Genomic DNA, 21,021 nt, shown 5'->3' on the forward strand with positions numbered 1-21,021 from the left:
GGTGGTGTGGGAGGCGCTCAAGGCAGTGGTGAGAGGGGAGCTGATTTCAATCCGGGCTCACAGGGACAAGACGGACAGGGCAGAAACGGACCGACTGTTAGCGGAGATCCTGCAGATTGACAGGAGGTATGCGGGGACCCCGAGTGCGGAGTTCTTGAGGGAACGGAGGAGGCTGCAGGCGGAGTCTGGGGTGGTGTCCACGGGCAAGGCAGTAGAGCAGCTCAGAAAGGCGAGGGGTACGATATATGAACATGGAGAGAAAACCAGCAGGATTATGGCTCAGCAGCTCAGAAAGAGGGAGACGGCTAGGGCAATAGGTAAAGTGGTGAGTGAAGGCGGTAACTTGGTAGGGGATGTGGCGGGTGTGAACAGAGCTTTCAAGGACTATTATTGCAAACTTTATAGCTCGGAGCCCCCCGCGGGGCCGGAGGGGATGAGACGCTTCTTAGACAGCCTGACATTCCCAAAAGTGGGCAGGGAGCTAGTAGAAGGGCTGGGCACCCCGATCAGAATTGAGGAGATATTAGAGGGCTTAAAGGCCATGCAGTCAGGTAAGGCCCCGGGGCCGGATGGGTACCTGGTAGAATTTTATAAAAAGTTCTCCAGGATATTGGGGCCGCTGCTGGTCAAGGTTTTTAATGAGGCAAGGGACAGAGGGGTGCTTCTCCATACGATGTCGCAGGCTACCATTTCCTTTATTTTAAATGTGTCTCCCCATTTTCATTCCACGGTCTTTTTTAAGAGGGTAAGCAAGATCATTGGGCTTTGTATGGGCGGGCGAGTAAAGAAGATGATGCTCGAGCGGAACCGGGGGGAGGGGGGGCTTGCACTGCCGAATTTCAGCAACTATTATTGGACACCCAACATAGCCATGATAAGGAAGTGGGTGGAGGTGAGGTGGGGGAGGGGGGGGGGGGGGGGGGGAGGGGTGGGGGTCAACTTGGGAGCGGGTGGAGGCAGCCTCACGTAGGGGCACCAGTCTGGGGGCCTCTACCGTTCCCGCCGGCGTGCTTCTCCACCAGTCCTGTAGTGGTGGCAGTCCTTTGGTCTGGGGACAGTGGAGGAGGCATGTGGGAGCAACGGGAGCATTGGTCTGGTCCCCAATATGTGACAATCATCGGTTTTCCCCGGGGAGGTTGGACAGGGGGGGTTCCGGGTATGGCGGTGGGCGGGGATTGAGCGGATGGAAGATTTGTTCTTGGAAGGGAGCTTCCCTGGCTTGAGGGCGCTGGAGGATAAGTTTGGGTTGACGAGGGGGAATGAATTCCGGTATATTCAGGTGCAGGACTTTTTGCGCAGGCAGGTGCCATCTTTTCCACTCTTGTCACTAAGGGGGGGATCCAAGATAGTGGATGGGGTAGTGTCTAGAGGATGGGTGGGGGAGGAAAATGTCTCGGATATTTACAAGGAGTACATGGGGGCGGAGGAGACGAAGACTGAAGAACTGAAGTATACATGGGAGGAGGAGTTAAGGGGGGAGATTGGGGAGGGCCTGTGGGAGGAAGCGCTGAGCAGGGTTAATGGGACTGCAACATGTGCCAGGCTCAGCCTGATTCAGTTTAAGATCGTCCACCAGGCCCACATGACAGTGTCCCAGATGAGCAGATTCTTCGGTGTAGAGGACAGGTGTGTAAAGTGTCTGAGAGGACTGGCAGACCATGTCCACATGTTTTGGGCATGTCCAAAACTTAGGAGATACTGGCAGGGGTTTGAGGACGTTGTGTCTAGAGTATTGAACATAAGGGTGGCAATGGGTCCGGAGGTGGCGATTTCTGGGCTTTCAGAGGCCCCGGAGGTCCGGGGGGAGAAAGAGGCCGATGTTTTGGCTATTGTTTCCCTGGTAGCCCGGAGACGGATACTTCTAGCTTGGAGGGAGCTAAAGGCCACAAAGTCGGAAGCCTGGCTGTCAGGCATGGCGAGTTTCCTGGGCTTGGAGAAAATCTCCTTGGAGAGGATTGTTGTTAGGGTTCGCCCGGAGGTGGCAACCATTCATTGACTTCTTTGTGGAGAATTAATCATCAGCAAGGGGGTGGGTTAGGGGAATGTAGTATAGGGGGTCAATTAGGCAGATCTGGGTAGGACAGGTTAGGGCAATTGCACTGTGTACTTTGTTTATTGTACGGTCCTTTTGCTTTCACGTTCTGTAATTCTACTGTTTACAATGCCAAAAAATACCTCATTAAAATTGTTTATCAAAAAAAAAATGAGCCAGGATGGATCAATAATCACACGGTAAAGGAACCTTAAGGTGACAGCGATCATTACACAATAGGATTTTATGTTCAGTTTGAAGGAGTAAAATGTGGGTCTAGTGGGTGTAGAGATGAATGTTTTAAACCTGAATAATGGAAATTATAAGAGTATGAAAGCAGGGTTAGAACATAGAACAGTACAGCACAGAACAGGCCCTTCGGCCCTCGATGTTGTGCCGAGCAATGGTCACCCTACTCAAACACACGTATCCACCCTATACCCGTAACCCAACAACCCCCCCTTTAACCTTACTTTTTAGGACACTACGGGCAATTTAGCATGGCCAATCCACCTAACCCGCACATCTTTGGACTGTGGGAGGAAACCAGAGCACCCGGAGGAAACTCACGCACACACGGGGAGGACGTGCAGACTCCGCACAGACAGTGACCCAGCCGGGAATCGAACCTGGGACCCTGGAGCTGTGAAGCATTTATGCTAACCACCATGCTACCGTGCTACCCCAGTTAAAGTGAACTGCAAAAATAGGTTAAAAGGGAGGACAGTAGCTTTGTAATAACTCTCAGCAAAGATCAGTCAATTCACTCATTTACAGGGGGCTAGCAGGGACCCAGAATGATTCATGCAGCTTTAGCTGTGGATACGGGCCCTCGCACATCCGGCCTGGAGTCCGCGCATGCGCACAGCGGAGGCCTCCAGCAGCCGTGCTGAACACCATTGCGAACTCGGGCCACGGAGGGAGCTTCAAAATGTTGGCCCCCCCTCGATCGGGCATGCGCCCGAAGATCCGACCGGCCCAATCTGTCCCCCGGCCGCCCATAAGGCCCCCGAGTGACTGATCCTCCCCCCCCCCCCCCCCCCCCCCCCCCCCGCCTCCCACCAGGGCGGTCGTGGACTGAGTCGGAAACTTGGCCGGTTTATAGCGGAGGATCGCTGGGCGGGCCTCTGGCAAAGGGCACCCAGCCACGTGGAGTACTCCGCGAACACGCTGATTCTCAGGTCCCGGAGAATTGCCAGACCGGCGCTGGGCCTGATTTTGGTGTGAAAGTTGATTCTCCAACCCCGCGCCAAACGTGATTTCGGCATGGGGCTGCGCAGAATCCAGCCCGTGGACTCTTAGTAAAAGGCAGAGGATGTGCACTGTGGAATCTGGTTTATGGCTCTGTTGATGGCCATGTTGTATTGTTTTTATTTCTTGTTTTTTCTTGTTCTTGGTGGAGCTGTCTTCTTATTGTCTTTGATTAGATTTGAGGTTCTGTACAATGTGGGGTTTTGTTTTTTTCACTTTAAATATATTGTTTCCTTTCTCTTTTGAATGTTGTTGTTTGACTCGACACTTAGTTGCTAGTGGATCGTACACGTTAAATGGGGTTTTGCAATTTTTTAAAAACTTACTTTTCTCCAGTTGGGAGTCCTCCTGCTAACTAGGGAGTTAGTCAACAGGGGTGGTTTTGGAGAGTTTGCTGCAGCTCATTAGAGTTATTTTTTTTTAGAAAGTAAGCTTAGAGTTCTTGTTTTGTTTGGTTCTGTTAAATGTAGGTTTTAGTTATAGAATAAGTCTTTGTTTGTCATGCTTTTATTTGCTTTTGGGTGTGCTTACATTCAATGGTGACGGCGTTTTTGGGATGGGGAGGGCGAAGGGTGGAGTGGGGGTACTCCACTGATGGTGCCTGTTGGTTTTCCTTTGTCCAGTCTTCCAGCTTAGCCTGGTGACAATCTTGGGTGGGTCTTTTTGCTTTATCTTTTCAGTGTCCCTTGGTTGACCTCTCTCAGTGGGAATGGCTGACTCCGGATTAAGGGATGGTGGGAGACCTCCAATCCGTTTGGTCACTTGGAACGTTAGAGGTTGGAATGGCCCAGCAAAAAGATCAAGGGCATTTGCCCATCTTAAGAGCTGAAACTCCGGTCATGTTTTCTTGCAGGAGACCCACTTGCAAGTCAGGAATCAGATCAGGCTGCACAAAGGGTGGGTTGGGCAGGTTTTTCATTCCGGTTTCGATGGCAGAGCCAGAAGTACGGTAATTTTAACAAAAGTGTTCAGTTTTCCCCCTCTCAGATCATAGCCGACTCCAATGGTCAATATGTTATTGTCACCCTGTTGAACATCCAGTAGTCATGGTCAACAACTATGCCCCCAACTGGGATGATACAAATTTTATTAACTCCCTGCCTGCCTCCCTCCCTAACTTCAACTCACATCAGCTTATTTTAAGTGGTAACCTGAACTGGGTTTGGACCCTATATTAGATCGTTCCGAACCTAAATCTCTTGTTCCATCTGGGGTGGCCAGGGCTTTGTCTTCTTTTATTTTATTTTATTTTATTTTTTATAAACTTAGTGTACCCAGTTCATTTTTTCCAATTAAGGGGCAATTTAGCATGGCCAATCCACCTACCCTGCACATCTTTGGGTTGTGGGGGTGAAACCCACGCAGACACGGGGAGAATGTGCAAACTCCACACGGACAGTGACCCAGAGCCGGGATCGAACCTGGGACCTCGGCGCCGTGAGGCTGCAGGGCTAACCCACTGCACCACCGTGCTGCCCCTTTGTCTTCTTTTATGACTCAGATAGGGGTGGTGGGTCCTAGCGCTTTTTCATCCGAACGATTGAGACTTCTATTTTTTTCCGTATGTCCACCATTCATATTCCCGTTATAATTTTTTGTTTTGGAAAGGATTCTCCTCCCTTCGGTGGTGTTAGCTGAGACTCAGCAACTGTTATTTTGGACCATGCCCTGTGTGATGAATGCAGTATTTAACATATATTCGATTGGAAACATTTGACAATTTAAGGGTTAAAAGCATTTGGTTAGAGTGTGTTTGACTGCAGTAGTCATGTTTTGCAAGACCAGGAAGCTTTTAGGAGCCAGAGGTGAAATTGACTATCGTAAAAGCCTGGGCTAATGCATTGTTGGTTGATTAGGGGGAGTCCCTGGGGAGTTCATGTGTGTTCAGCCTGGGGAGTTAATTTGTTTTCAGCTTGGGGAGATGATGTCATTACTGGGTGGAGCTAAGGCGTTCAGACATTTTGAGAAGGCTTTTGAGTTGAATTCTGATCTAGATAACACTGAGTCCACAAGTAAGGTTTTTTGCTATCACAGTACGATAGTTAAAAAAGATGAATAATACTTAAAGCCATGCAGACTTGTCAGAGGATAATGTGGAAGCTGAAGCAAACCAGTTGAAACAGTTTCCTAAAGACACCCAGACAGAGTCTGCAAGGGTTCCAACGGGAGCCAAATCTGTTCCAGAAAGCAAGTATTATTCTGTGCCATTGGAATATGATGGATTGAGTGCTTGTTGTTAAATTGGTAATATAGATAGCAATGAAGATTCTAAAATGAATTGGGCTGATGCAGTCTGGCATGGCCCGGGTGGCTCTCCGATTGAATTTCACACAATGTTCTCGGAGCAGCCTGTACCTTTCTTATTGGTAAGGTAAAGTTGCCACAGTCCCAGATGACCATAGGCTGCTTTCTTCTCTGAGTGGGAGAGCTGACTGGAACTGATTTAACCTGTGGATCACCACACCTCAGGTGAGGAGCAATGTTGAGGAAGAAGGGAGATTTGGATTTGGTGATAAATTTGCTTCCTGGATTAGTTTCATACGAACGCTTTATACTCAGATTATTTTCCCTTGAATAGGGGCACAAGGCAGGGACGCCTACTTCCTCCACTTTTGTTCACCCTGGCAATAGAGCCGCTCACTAGCGTTGACCTTCTCTAGTCAATGGAGGGCGTATTAGCCACGATCGGTGGAGCATCGATTGTCTCTCTATGCAGGTGACCTACTTCTTGATATTACAGTCCCAGCCCCCGCCATCAATGGCATAATAAAGTTGCTTAACACCTTTGGCTCCTTCTCCAGCTATAAATTAAATTTAGGAAAGAGTGAATGTTTCCCTGTTAAACACCTGGGAGGCGAGACCAACAGGGAACATTACCTTTTCACCTTTCTCATGCAAGCTTTCACTATCTAGGGGTCCAGGTTGCCCATAGCTGGGCCTCACTTCATAAATTGAATTGCACAAACCTGATTAATAGTATCAAAATGGACTTGCAGAGGTGGAACAACCTTCCAGTGGTGGCCATATTTGGGTTATCGGATTCACTGGTGGTTTGTGGTAGAGCGGATGTTGTCACCTTTGCTTCGCTGATAACCCAGAGGAGAATATTGTTTTGTTGAAGGTCTCCCACTCCGCCAATGCCTCTACTTGGTTGGGTGACTTATTCCAACACTTGGATAACATCAAATTCACCTTCAGGGAGTGAGTGGAGAGGTTCTACCTAAGATGTCAACCATATATTTCCTTTTTGAAGAATCTAGTCACCGCCAGTTGTTCGGGGGTTTAAGTTAGTTTTAGTATTTTAGTTAATTATATGTTGGATAGGGCAGCACGGTGGCACAGTGGTTAGCATTGCTGCCTACGGCGCTGAGGACGCGGGTTCGAATCCCGGCCCTGGTTCACTGTCCGTGTGGAGTTTGCATATTCTCCCCGTGTTTGCGTGGGTTTGACCCCCACAACCCAAAGATGTGTAGGGTAGGCGGATTGGCCATGCTATTGGCCCCTTAATTGGAAAAAAATGATTGGGTACTCTAAATTTTTTTTTTTAATTATATGTTGGATTTATTTTTACTTCCATATTTGCTTGTGATTTTTTGCATTTGTTTGCTCTGGTTTATGTTGATTGTTATGAAAATACTCTAATAAACATATTTTTAAAAATAATCCCATCATTAGGGAAAATATGTTGAGAAAACTATTAGACCTAAAAGCTGATGAGTCCACTAGACCAGATGGCCTGCATCCAGGAGTCTTAAAAATGTGGCTGCAGAGATGTAGATCCATTGGCCACAGTCTTTCAAACCTCTTTAGATTCTGAAATGGTCCAAGTGGATTGGAAAATAGTAAATGCAACACTTTTATTCAAGAAAGGAGGGAGACAGACAGTGGGGGACTTTGGACCAGTTTTTCTAACATCTGTCATAGGGACATTGCTAGAATCCATTATTAAGAGAGTAATAACAGGGTACTTAGAAAATCATAATGTGGTGATTTGGATAAATGTGAGGTTATTCACTTTGGAATCAAAAACAGGAAGGCAGAGCACTACTGGAATGGCTGTAAATTAAGAGAAGGGAGTGTGCAGCGGGACCTGGTGTCCTTGTGCACCAGTCGCTGAAGGTAAGCATGCAGGTGCAGCAGGCAGGAACAAATGGCTTTCATTGCGAGAGGTTTCGAGTACAGGAGTAGGGATGTTTTGTTGCAATTATACAGGACCTTGGTGAGGCCACACCTCGAATATTGTGTTCAGTTTTGGTCTCCTTTTCTGAGGAATGATGTTCTTGCTCTCGAGGGTGAGCAGCGACGATTTACCAGACTGATTCCGGGGATGGTGGGACTGACCTATGCGGAGAGATTGACTAGTTTAGGATTGCTTTCGCTGGAGTTCAGATGAATGAGGGGGGAATCGCATAGAGACTTATAAAATTCTATCAGGACTAGATAGGGTGGATGCAGGGAGGATGTTCCCGATGGTGAGTGTGTCCAGAACCAGGGGGTCACAGTCTGAGGATTCGGGATGCACTATTTAGGACAGAGATGAGGAGACATTTCTTCACCCAAAGTGTGGTGAGCCTGTGGAATTCATTACCACAGGAAGTAGCTGAAGCTAAGACATTGATACATTCAAGAGGCGGCTGGATATGGCACTTCAGGCGAATGGGATCAAGGGTTATGGGGAGAGAGCAGGATTAGGCTATTGAGTTGGACAATCAGTCATGATCGTGACGAATGGCGGAGCAGGCTCAAGGAGCCAAATGGCCTCCTCCTGCTCCTATCTTCCATGTTTCTATGTTTCTTTGTGATCAGTCAGCGTCAGCATGGCTTTGTGAAAAACAAGTCATGTTAACTAGTTTATTTGAATTTTTAAGGGAGTAACAAGCAAGGTAGATGACGGTGGATGAAGAAGAACCTGTAGATGTGGTGCATTTGGATTTCAAAAGGCATTTGGTCAGGGGCCAATTTAAAGGTCACTACACAAGATACAGTGCACAGTGTACAGTGCCCATTGGAGCTTACTAGAATGAGAGGTGTTCTTATTGAAACCGATAAGATCCTGAAAGAATTTGACACGGTTGATACCAGGAGGTTGTTTCCACTTGTGGGGTAAGATGAGAACCAGGGAAAATGGTTCAGGAATAAGAGGTCTCCTTTGAGACTGAGATGAGGAGATCTTTTTTCTCACAGAGAGTCGTTAATAATTAATTTTCTGAGAAAGCAGTGGAGGCTGGGTCACTGAATTTATTAAAATGTTTGCCAGACGAGGGAGGAGTCAATGGCGGGGGGGGGGGGGGGGGGGGGGGGGGAGAGAGACAGGAAAGTGGATTTGAGACCACAACCAGATCATCCACGATCTTATTGAATTGTGGAGCAAGGGGCTACTCCTGTGTTTCTAAACCTGTGTTGTGTGTGGTTTTGAGTGTATGTGTGTGTGTTAACACTGGTTGAATTCAGATTCGGGCCTAACTGTAGTGCTGCAATGCTGCCCTGCATTTTGAGTGGGCTATATGTCCTTACTGCCATGGTAATCACTTTAACCCACATTCCGGCAGACATACTGAGTGAAGTAAACTGCCAAGCAACAAAAAACAAGAAATAACTGGAGAGTCAGGATCAGATCACACACCAGCCCGATGGCTACAAATGGAATGTGGCCCGGATGGATTGCGCTAAAGGCATTTCATAAGTGAGACATACTGACGTGCAGAAAAAAGTTAACTTATCAAGTTAGGGCGGCACGGGGCACAGTGGTGAGCACTGCTGCCTCACAGCGCCAGGGACCCGGGTTCAATTATGGCCTTGAGTGACTGTCTGTGTGGAGTTTGCATTTCCTCCCTGTGTCTACGTGGGTTTCCCCTGGTTCCCTCCCACTGTCCAAAGATGGGCAGTTTTGGTGGATTGACAATGTTAAATTGCCCCTTAGTGTCCAAAGATGTGCATGTTAGGTGGGTTAGGGATAGGGTGGGGGAATGGGCCTAGGTAGGGTGCTCTTTCAGGGGGTAGGTACAGATTCGATGGGCCGGATAGCCTCTTTCTGCAGTGTAGGAATTCTATGGATCTATGGGTCAAGACCACTTTTATTGAGAGCAAAAATATATGTGTATTCGACACATATCAATGTTGATGGGGCATGTTAAAGAATTCACAAATGCCCTGGACCGTTTACAGAAGCTTGTACAATCTGACCCTCAGTGAATATTTCCTGTCGGATCTGCATGCAGCCACACAGTACCGGGGCATACACCTTAACCCAGTTTCTCTCCAAACTGCCAATTTGAAATATATATTTATATCTAGTGTGCTAATGAGTCACCGAAATAAAATATTAAACTAGCGCTGTGACAATTTATTAATGTAAGTACTATTTTTGGAGCATTAAGTGCGACAGTTTTAATCTGAAACAAATGCAGGAAATCGTTCCCATACCTGAATAAATTATGAATAGTCAATTAGAAATTATTGGTTAACAAAAACCTATTTCATCTGTACCACTGGACAAGTGGTATGAATCTATACTTCCATGCGCAGACTGTTAATCTCATGCCCCCATGGCACAAACTACAATTAGAGTGGGGCCCTGCCTGGGTTTTCTTTACCAATGTATTTTTTAGTAGTTACGAACACACTTTTAAAGTTGTTCACAGAATGTAGACCTCACTGGCAAATATACTTTTATTACTAACCCTGGTTGTCCTCAGAAGATGCCGATGGGCCCACTGCAATCCCAGTGTGCTGTTGCCCCTATGTTGAAGTATCTGCTCAGTGATAACGATGGAGCTCTGATGTAGATCCTAATCAGGATAGTCTGTAACTTGAGGGCATATCACTGCTTTTGTTCGTCTCAGTGATAGAGGTTGCACAGCAGGGAGATTCAGTTGAAGTAACCTGGGTGGTTGCTGCAGAGAATTTAATAGTTTGGAAACACCACATCCAGAGTGTGGCAGTGATGGAGGGAATGGACATTGAATCTTACTGCAGGACAAGCTGATGTTATAACTACACACATCCAGGCAAGTACTGCAGCACATTCCAGACTTGAGCCCTGTACATACTAGAGAAGCTTTGAGATGTCAGGAGCTGAACAACTCATCACCAAGGCCCAACCTTTTCCCTGATCTTATAGCCACATTATTGATAAGGTGGATCCAGTTAAACTTCTAGTCAATTGTTACCTCCAGGATGTTGATGGTGCTGAAACTTAATGATATAGTTGCTGTTAATGGTAAGGAGGTAATATTTAAACCTATTCTTCTTACAGATAGGCATTGCCTGACTATTAATGAGACATGCCACTTATTAGGCCAAGCCTGAACATTGACCAGGCCATGGGCAGCATGGTAGCATGGTGGTTAGCACAATTGCTTCACAGCTCCAGGGTCCCAGGTTCAATTCCCGGCTTGGGTCACTGTCTGTGCGGAGTCTGCACGTTCTCCCCGTGTGTGCGTGGGTTTCCTCCGGGTGCTCCGGTTTCCTCCCACAGTCCAAAGATGTGCAGGTTAGATGGATTGGCCATGCTAAATTGCCCTTAGTGTCCAAAATTGCCCTTAGTGTTGGGTGGGGTTACTGGGTTATGGGGATAGGGTGGGGCTGTGGGCTTGGGTAGGGTGCTCTTTCAAAAAAGGGCCGGTGCAGACTCGATGGGCCGGGTGGCTTCCTTCTGCACTGTAAATTCTATGATTCTATGATGTAGGCTGGTATGGCTCCATGAAGGAGTGGTGAATGGAGTTGAATGCTAAGTAACTATCAGTAAACATTCCAACTCAAACTTTCGACAAAGGGGAGGCCCATGATGAAACAGCTGAAAATGGTCAAACAATAGACACTAAGGGTGGCATGGTAGTGCAGTGGTTAGCACTGCTGCCTCATGGTGCCAAGAACCCGGGTTCGATCCCGGCCCTGGGTCACTGTCCCTGTGGAGTTTGCATGTTCTCCTTGTGTCTGCATGGGCGCACAACCCAAAAGAATGTGTAGGGTGGATGAATTGGCCACGCTAAATTGCCCCTTAGATTGGAAAAAAAAAAATTGGGTACTTCAAATTTATTTTTAGAAACTGAAGACACACATACAATGCTGCGATCATCACCTTCCTGTGTGTCAAATGTCTCAAGCCACTGGATTGTTTTCCCTTTGCTTCCCATTAACTTTGAATTAGCTAGGACTCATTTGTGCTATATGCAATTTAATATTACTAGTTTGAATGTGAGATTTTATAAGATGGTTATGTATCTTAAAAAAGACGTTATTGAAAAATGTCATATTAAACAACACCAGCCAAAATAATCAACATAAATACTCTGGGGGCGATTCTCCGAACTCCGCGCCGGGCCAGAGAATCAGGGCAACCGCGCCACGATGCCCCGACGCTGACGTGTGATTCTCTGAGGTGTGGAGAATCGGTGCTATTTGCGCCGCCGCGTTTAGCGTGGCGCCAGCTGCTTGAATCGGTGGGGCTGCAGATTCTCCACCGCTCCAACATGACAGAGTCCCGCCGGCGCCGTTCGCCCTGGTCTCTGCCGGCAGAAACTCTGCGGGAACGCTGGGGGGACAGCCTGTGGGGGGGGGGGAGTGGGGCTCCTTCACCGGGGGGCGGGGCGGGCTCCGAAGGGGTCTGGCCCGCAATCGGGACCCACCGATCGGCAGGCCGGCCTCTACCCAGCCGGGCCTACTTTCCACCACGGCCGGCCCCTGAACACCGACCCCGTGTTGGGTCAGGGCCAGTGTGTGTAGTAAGTTCCCCGCGCATGCACAGGATGGCGCGGCCCAACTGCGCATGCGCAGGACTGAGCTGGCCGAACTGTGCATGCGCGGGTTGGAGTGGCGCCCATTTGGCACTGCGTACGGAGGCTGGAGTGACGTGAACCGCTCCAGTGCCGTGGTGGCCCCCTTTGGGGGCCAAAACAGGTTGCGCCCGGGCCCTGTTCGCGCCGTCGTGAAACGCGCTGGTGTTCACGACGGCACGAACACTTGGCCGCCATATCGGAGAATTGCCTCCTCTAGAGAAGAAAGAAACACAGCAAAAATTCAATGACATCACACACTTAAATGGTTGGAATGCACTTAGTGCACTTACCTCTCTTTGATGTGGGCAATGTTTACAAACATTGGGGTTTCACCACATAGAACACCGAAGGGTGAAGGGATATCAATGGATCAAAGCTGCAGATAGTTTTTACCAGCTGTCAATGGATCTGCGGGAACCAGAGGCACAACTTCTCTCCTTCAAGGAGCTGCAGGGTGAGTAATACAGTTAAAATGCTTCCCACTGCCCCTGTCTGGACTGCTCTCCAGCTCCAGAAAGTGGTCCATTTCAGAGGGGGGGGGGTTTCTGTGAGAGGGGGGTGGCATCTGTGGAGGTGGGGGAGTCTTTATGGAGGGAATTCCTTTAGGCAAGGGATCCATGTGGGAGGGTCCCACTATTACAGTGGTACCGGGAGGGTCACATAATACAGGGGTGCTGGGGGGGTTTCGGGTCACTCCCATACTTGGGTGTAGGAAAGTGCACCCAGGCAAACAGGGGAGGCTGCCATGTAGTATGGGGTGAGAGATGGGTGAGGACCAATTTGCACTATGGGGTAGCGGAACTGACCTGCAGTGAGGGGTGGGTCAGGGCTGACTTGTGGTGCAGTTGGTTGGGGGTTAGGAACGGCTTAATATCTGGATTCCCCTGGGAATCCCTCATAATCCACACCATGGAAAAAACTGCATGGCATGGAACACTGAATTGGCATCCTGTTTTACGACTGCAAAGAGATCATAAAACTAGTGGAATTCAGCTCTGACCAGAGAATGCAGGATGGGATTTTCCGAGTCTCTGCCCCGAAATTGGGATCGGCGGGAGGGCGGAGAATGGGCATGGACGCCGAAATCCCGTGCCACACCGCTCCCGCGATTCTCCGATCCCTGGAGAATCGTCGAGAATTGCGCGCACACGGTCCATGCAGCACGGGCAGGGGGCCATTGACAGAGGCCTCTACGGCGATTCTCCAGGTGTAACTGGCCGAGTTCCAGACAGCGTGGTTCTCTCATGGTCCCACCCGTTGGGAACTTTGTGTGGCGGCTGCGGACTCAGTCCACGGCCACACTGGTGGGGGGGGGTAGGGGAATCCTTCACCAGATGGGAGGCCTCAGGGATGACCAGGCTATTGATTGGGGGCCACACTTATCCGCGGACGTGCACGATCTCAGGGGGTCTATCTTTTTGGTGCCGGTCCACGGTGTGGGTCTGCCATGTTGTGTGGTCTGGCCAACGTGGGTCACCGCCGTGTGCATGCGCGGACCCCCGACCAGAAGTGCAGGGCCCCCTATCGACAGCCGGAGCTGCGAGGACTAGTCCGGGGCCCTGCTAGCCCCCTCCAGGTAGGAGAATCACTCTGGACTTTCTTCAGGAAGGCCAGAGTGATTTGCCCACGTTTTCATGCTGGAGTGGGGACATAGCCCCATTATTGGAGAATCCCGCCCACAGTCTCCCAAACAGAGACTCCTCTTCATAGTCTTTTCCTTCAAAGGTTACTCCAAGATGAACAAGGTAGAGCACAATAAACTGGATTCCACTTTTATACAGGGCAACATTGGCTCTATTAAATGCATGCGTTTTCTTTGCCAGATCCGCACCCATGTCTACCCATGGATTGTCCGTAGTCCGATGCTGAAATCAGGATCGGCGATCGGGAGGAGAATGGATTCCGACACCAGAATCTTGGCACTCACCGGTTTGATGCCGGTCCACCATGCTCTGCCCCGTCCAAACTGGCATCATCGGGCTGCGTGCTGCGCGCTGTTGCCGCATCATCAGCACACTCCGCAGCCAATGGTCTGAGTTCCTGACGGCGCGGGCCACGTGTGGTTCCAGCAGTTGGGAACCCAGCGTGCCGGCTGTGGACAGGGTCCAGCGCCACCACTCTCATCCGGGATCCGTGTAGCTGGCTTGGGGGTTTCTGCTTGGGCTGGGGGGACTGGTTGTGGGTGGCCAGGAGGTGGGCTGTGGGGTCGTGGTTGGTGGGTTAGGGTTCGAGCATGGTCAGCGACATATTTTGCGTTGCGACCGCCAGGTTGTCCGCCCTGCGCGTGCGCGGCCTGGGACCTGACGATTCTCCGGTCGTTTTCAGCGGGATCCGTGGGCGTTTCATGCGCCGCTGGTGCTCACCCTCACTGGGATTGGTGAAGGGTTTATGCCAATTTTCCTGTCATGAATCTCCCGTGGATTCTCCGTTCACTATTACCGCACGTGGGGGATTCTCAGGATGAGGCCCCAGCCAGTGTGAACAGTGGACTCGGTCCAATTCAGGAGGAGGTGTGAATCGCCCATACCCACCATCTCACTGAATATAACTGTGAGGTACTCCGTGGGCATTGGGTCTTCAATGCCCCCTGGCAGCTCAACAATTTGAATATTTTGCTTCCTGGACCTATTCTCTCGGTCATTCATCTTGGCCTTCAACAGTTTATTCACTTCGACCGATTCCTATGTCTCAAAAGGGTCACTTCCATGTATTTTATCTTGCCTCCAGGGGCTTCTACGGTTTCATTGGTTTTCCCCAGAGCCTCTTGAATGAGGGCCAAGGCCTCTTCCATTGATTTCCGGAGGTCTTCAGATGCAACTCGTTGTTGCTTTTCAAACTCCTTCACCAAGGTACTAGAAAGTACCGCGGCCGTCAATGGAGTGGCCAAAGCACCAGAGGCTGACTCCGCTATTTTACCTGCCAATGAGCTTTGAAAGGTCTCAGACTCCATCGATGAACTTCTGCTTTCCACTGTCTTTCCCCTGACTTTTTTTGGCCATTTCAGTCAAAGAGGATCCTTATTACATTAACTGTGTGGATTTTCAAGAGAAAACAACCCATGGTAATAGGAAAATGGACAAAAAGCACAGTATTCTAGCGGGAGCAACCTCATACATGTCTTCCCTATACATTACACCACCACAAGTCCCTGGTTATGTTTGTTTTTAAATTTAGAGTACCCAATTCATATTTTTTTCCAATTAAAGGGCAATTTAGCATGGCTACTCCACTTATCTGGACATCTTTGGTTGGTGGGGGTGAAACCCATGCAAACATGAGGAGAATGTGCAAACTCCACACGGACAGTGACCTGGGGCCTCGGCTCATGAGGCAGTGTGCTAACCACTGCGTTGCCATGCTGCCGGCCCTGGTTATGTTTTAAACTGTCTCTTTTAAATTAAGGTACCACAGAATGCTCTGGAATAGTGGAATAGTGTAACTTGCTTATTATGGAGCCAGAAATCAAAATTTAAACTTATTCAAAACCAAGTGAGGACTTTGACACCTGGACACACAGGGAAAGGCAGAGGGCCTAACTGCTGCATAGTCATCAACTGTCAGAATCAGCCAGAGTGAAGGAGCTGAGAAAAGAGAACCCACAACATGTACTGCGATGCCCAGCAGGACTGCTTTGGCGTTAACAAGGATTGTGAAAAATTAGAGACTACCAAATTAACAGAGGTAACATTACATTGGGGAATCTATTCAACTCTACTCAAAGCATTGAGTGAAAAAGACAATGGCCAGAATTACCGGCAGTGTTGGGTGGCTTCAATGGGAAATTTGATTGCTAAGCGGCAGGAAGAGAGAATCCCGCCGCTGGGAAACCCGCAGCTGAGGGAACCAGAGAATCCCACCCGTTGTTTTTAAGGACGCTGGATATTCACCTTGGTGAAGCAGAGAGGATGGACTCTGTTAACAGTGGGAGAAGTTAGAATTTAAACTTAAGAACCCCGCAATGTATTTTGCAGTCACCCAGTCCCAAAACTGTCAATGGATTTTCCTGTTGTTCACACTCTCTGTTCTTCATTGCTGGGGAACCTATGGCAGGGTTGGGGGAGGGGGCGGGGGTTGCCATCAGTGGGACCGGAGGATCCCGCTGGCACGAACAGCCAGAACATTTCAGCCTACATGTTTACAGGGAGTGGAATTTATTGAATAAATGCAGGGTTTCCTATTGTGTTAAGAATTAAATGGGGTCTAACTTTTCTGCAGTTTAGTGTATTTGATGTTGCCTAAATAATGCTTGATATCTGCTGATTTTGGTTATTTTCTTACAGTAAAGGTCTTAAAATGAGAAATCCTGTCATGTGATCCGTGACTTGGGAATGGGCAGTTAATATCACTTTTTAAAAGTTAGCAGTCTCTACAAGATTGTAACACGACCTTGATATGAAGGGCACTTATATTCATCTCATCTCTCAAATTCTTGTATCCATGTCTGGATCAAGGCTGTGATGACATCTGGGGCTGGATTCTCCGACCCCCCGCCAGGTCGGAGAATCGCCGGGGGGCGGCGTGAATCCTGGCCCGCCGTCTCCCAAAGTCTCCGGCACCAGAGATTCGGCGGGGGCGGGAATCGCGCTGCGCCTGTCGGCGGGCCTCCCCCCTGGCGATTCTCCGGCCCGCGATGGGCCGAAATCCGCTGCAGTCATGCCGGTCCTGCCGGCGGGAATCAAAACACCTCCCTAACCAGTGGGACTGGCGGTGCGGGGGGGGGGGGGGGGGGGGGGGGAGGGGGGTGGCGCGGGGCGATCTGGCCCCGGGGGTTGCCCCCACGGTGGCCTGGCCCGCGATCGGGGCCCACCAATCGGCGGGTGGACCTGTGCCGTGTGGGCACTCTTTTCTTTCCGTGTTGGCCATAGCCTTTACGATGGCAGTCATGGAAGTGACCCCCTCCCCTGCGCATGCGCGGGGATGACGTCAGCAGTTGCTGACGCTCCGGCGCATGCGGGGACTTCCGCCAGCCGGCGAAGTCCCTTCGGCCCTGGCTGGCGTGGCGCCAAAGGCCTTTCCCGCCAGCCGGCGGGGCGCCAACCACTCCGGCATGGGCCTAGCCGCTCAAGGTTCGGGCTTGGCCCCTAAAGGTGCGGAGAAATCTGTACCTTTGGGGCGGCCCGACACCGGAGTGGTTCACGCCACCCCATCCCGCTGGGACCCCCCGCCCCGCCAGGTAGGGGAGAATCCCGTCCAAGGTTCGGGCTTGGCCCCTAAAGGTGCGGAGAAATCCATACCTTTGGGGCGGCCGACGCCGGAGTGGTTCACGCCACTCCATCCCGCTGGGACCCCCCCACCCCACCGGGTAGGGGAGAAACCCCTGGAGTTGTTTGGACAGAAACCAAACTGCGTGCCAGTGGACTCAAGTTATTCAATCCTTCAGCATGGGCAGCATGGTAGCATAGTGGTTAGCATCAATGCTTCACAGCTCCAGGGTCCCAGGTTCGGTTCCCGGCTGGGTCACTGTCTGTGCGGAGTCTGCACGTCCTCCCCGTGTGTGCATGGGTTTCCTCCGGGTGCTCCGGTTTCCTCCCACAGTCCAAAGATGTGCGGGTTAGGTGGATTGGCCATGCTAAATTGCCCGTAGTGTCCTAAAAAGTAAGGTTAAGGGGGAGTTGTTGGGTTACGGGTATAGGGTAGATACGTGAGTTTGAGTAGGGTGATCATTGCTCGGCACAACATCGAGGGCTGAAGGGCCTGTTCTGTGCTGTACTGTTCTAAATTCTAAATTCTCAAAAGTTTATTTGAGATTAATTCATAAATTTGTTTTTATTTGTTTCTAGATGGCATGGATACTGCATGTGCCAAAGAAGTAAGTCCTCGGACTGGTTCTCGGGCCTCAACTCAGATATCTTGGTGCATGGACGGGGTCCATCTTCTGGCTACTTGCCTCACTGCCAGTCCTCAAGTTAGTGCGGGAGGCGCAGGGGCAGTAGTGAAAGGAGAATGGGAGGGGGTAATTGTGGACTACTTGCAGCCCTCAGTAGCTATGGAGAGGAAGGAGAACTTTTGCCCTTCCTGGCAACATATCCAATTTCTAAAAAAAAGTCATTCACTAACTTTGTCGGGTGGCACGGTGGCTCAGTGGATAGCACTGCTGCCTATGGCGCTGAGGACCTGGGCTTGATCCGGCCCTGGGTCACCGTCCGTGTGTCTGCATGGGTCCCACCCACACAACCCAAAGATGTGCAGGGTAGGTGGATAGGCCATGCTAACTTGCCCCTTAACTGGAAAAAAATAATCGGGTGCTCTCAATTTTTAAAAAAACTTTTGTCACTTGCTGGGCTGCATTCACGCCAGGACAAACTGAGCAGACCAATCCCCATAGAGATCCTAAAACAGGCATTGGGCCCTTATTATCATATGCATGATGCCTGATTTAAACAATTGGCCTTGAAAACTGAAAAATGTTCTGACTTCATATAAGATCAGGCATCTTTCAGGACTCCTTGGGGTGTGGCTACTGAGCCCCAAAATTGGATTTGTTTTGTCAGTTTTAAAATGAATGTAACAAGGGCCAATTTCTAACTCATTGTGTTTAGCTTTGTACTGGCCCACCTTGACATGTTCATTATTATGTTACCGCAGTATAGGGGTTATGTTACTGGACCTACCAGAGGTGGAGGCACAATGGTATACAGTCAAGGTGCATGGCCCTGGAGGTCTACCAGATCTCATTATGTCTCATGGCATTGGATCAATAATAATCGCTTATTGTCACAAGTAGGCTTCAATGAAGTTACTGTGAAAAGCCCCTAGTCGCCACATTCCGGTGCCTGTTCAGGGAGACCGGAACAGAAATTGAACCCGCGCTGCTGGCTTTGTTCCGCATTACAAGCCAGCTGTTTAACCCACTGTGCTAAACAGCCCCAATAGGAACAAGTCAAATAGGGACAAGGAAACCTCTTGATCATTATCATCTACTGCTCTACCTCAGCCTATATTAATCAGTGCTCCTCCATGTTGATCACTACTTGGAAGAAACACTGGGAATAGCAATGACATGGAATGTACTCAGTGGAGTTTAGGTGGAGAACTTCAATGTCCATCATCAAGAGTGACTCAGTAGCACTACTACTCAACAAGTTGATTGAATCCTGAAGGATATACCTGGCATGCTGGAAGAACTGACAAAGGAGGAAAAGCCCACTTGACCTCTGCCTCACCAATCTATCATTCACACTGACAGTATTCGAAGGCCTGATCACTGCACAATCCTTGTGGAGACAAGTACCATCTTCTCACTGTGGCACCAGCACTGTACGATATAAGAAAGATTACCAACAGAGCTGGAAGTATATTCCACCATATCTGTAACCTCATGGCCCAGTATATCTCTCACTGGCCATTACCAAAAAAACAGGGAACTAATTCTGATTCAATTAATAATGTGGAGGAGCATGTCAGGAGCCAGTCAATGGTCCTGCTAAGCTGCACGGGTGCAGGTACCAGACAGGACTTATTCCATTTCTTTTACCATTTCTTTCTTTCCTGCACCTTTCCTGCACCTTTCTCCTCTTTGCTTCCCCCTTCCCCTCCCCCCACACCTAAAGTTCATCCTCTGATGTTAGTTTCCCTGCTGTTCGACCTTTCACATCTTTTGTCCTCTCTGGGGACTGCCATTAACACCCTTTCCCCTTGGTTTCTGTGGACATTAGCACCAAGTTTCCCTGGGTTTCTGTGGCTATGACTCATCTTTCATTCTCACTCCACAGTATAAATATTTCCCACTCTCTCTGTCTGTTAGCTTTGACAAAGAGTCATCGGACTCGAAACGTTAGCTCTTTTCTCTCCCTACAGATGCTGTCAGACTTGCTGAGATTTTCCAGCATTTCCCTTTTTATTCCATTGTAATTAGTAGGCATGAGCAGCCACACAATAAATGTAAAGAGACCAGGCACTGACACAGCTGACCACACAAAAAGACAACGGCGTGGATTCTCCACTGCCTGGTGCCGGTAGCATGATTCGCTATTGGGCAGAGATTGCTGTGTCGAACAAAAAAGGAGATTGGCGCCCAACGCCCATCTCATTGCAATAATCCAGTCCCTCCCGGAGGCAGCATCGAGGTTCATGCCCAATGCTGGCAGCCCCATGCATGTGTTCCGATGATGTCACTTTCCCAAGTGGTGTTGCTGACATGACTTCCTTCTTCCTTAATTGTGGTTTCCCACCCATTGTGACCAACAGGCTCTCAACTGTGACCGACCCATCTCCCCGCATGTCTGCTCTCAGCCCATCTCCCCAAGAACCAAGATAGGGTCCCTCTTAACCTCACTTTTCACCCCAGCAGCCTCCGCATTCAAAGAATCGTCCTCCGGCAGTCCTGCCAACTCCAGCATGATGGCACCACCAAACATATCTTACCCTCATTCCCCCTGTCAGCAGGGGCCGTTCCCTCTGGGATAGCCTGGTCCACTCCTCCATCATCCCCAACACTCACGCTCTTCCCACAGCACCTTGCCATGCAATCGCAGAAGGTGTAACACCTGCTTCCTTATGTCCTCCCTGCTGACCATCCAAGGACCTAAACACTCTTTTCAAGTGAGGCAGCGCTTCTCGTGCACTTCCTTCAATCTGGTCTATTGCATTCACTGCTCCCAATGCAGACTGGATGACCGTTTTGCAGGACACCTTTGCAGCAGGACCCAAACCAGCCTGTCGTTTGCCATTTCAACTCACTGTTCCTGTCCTTCTCTCACATCCACATGTTGTCCTTGGTCTGCTGTAATGTTCCAGTGAAGCCCAGGGCAAATTGGAGGAACAGCACCTCATCTTCCGATTAGGCACTTTACAGCCTAACAGACTTTTTTTTAAATTTAGAGACCAAATTATTTTTTTTCCAATTAAGAGACAATTTAGTGTGGCCAATTCACCTAGCCTGCACATCTTTGGGTTGTGTGGGCAAAACCCACGCAGACACAGAGAGAATGTGCAAACTCAACACGGCCAATGTTCCAGGGC

The sequence above is a fragment of the Scyliorhinus canicula genome, chromosome 2 (genome assembly GCF_902713615.1).
Source record: "Scyliorhinus canicula chromosome 2, sScyCan1.1, whole genome shotgun sequence".
In the NCBI taxonomy this organism is placed as follows: domain Eukaryota; kingdom Metazoa; phylum Chordata; class Chondrichthyes; order Carcharhiniformes; family Scyliorhinidae; genus Scyliorhinus; species Scyliorhinus canicula.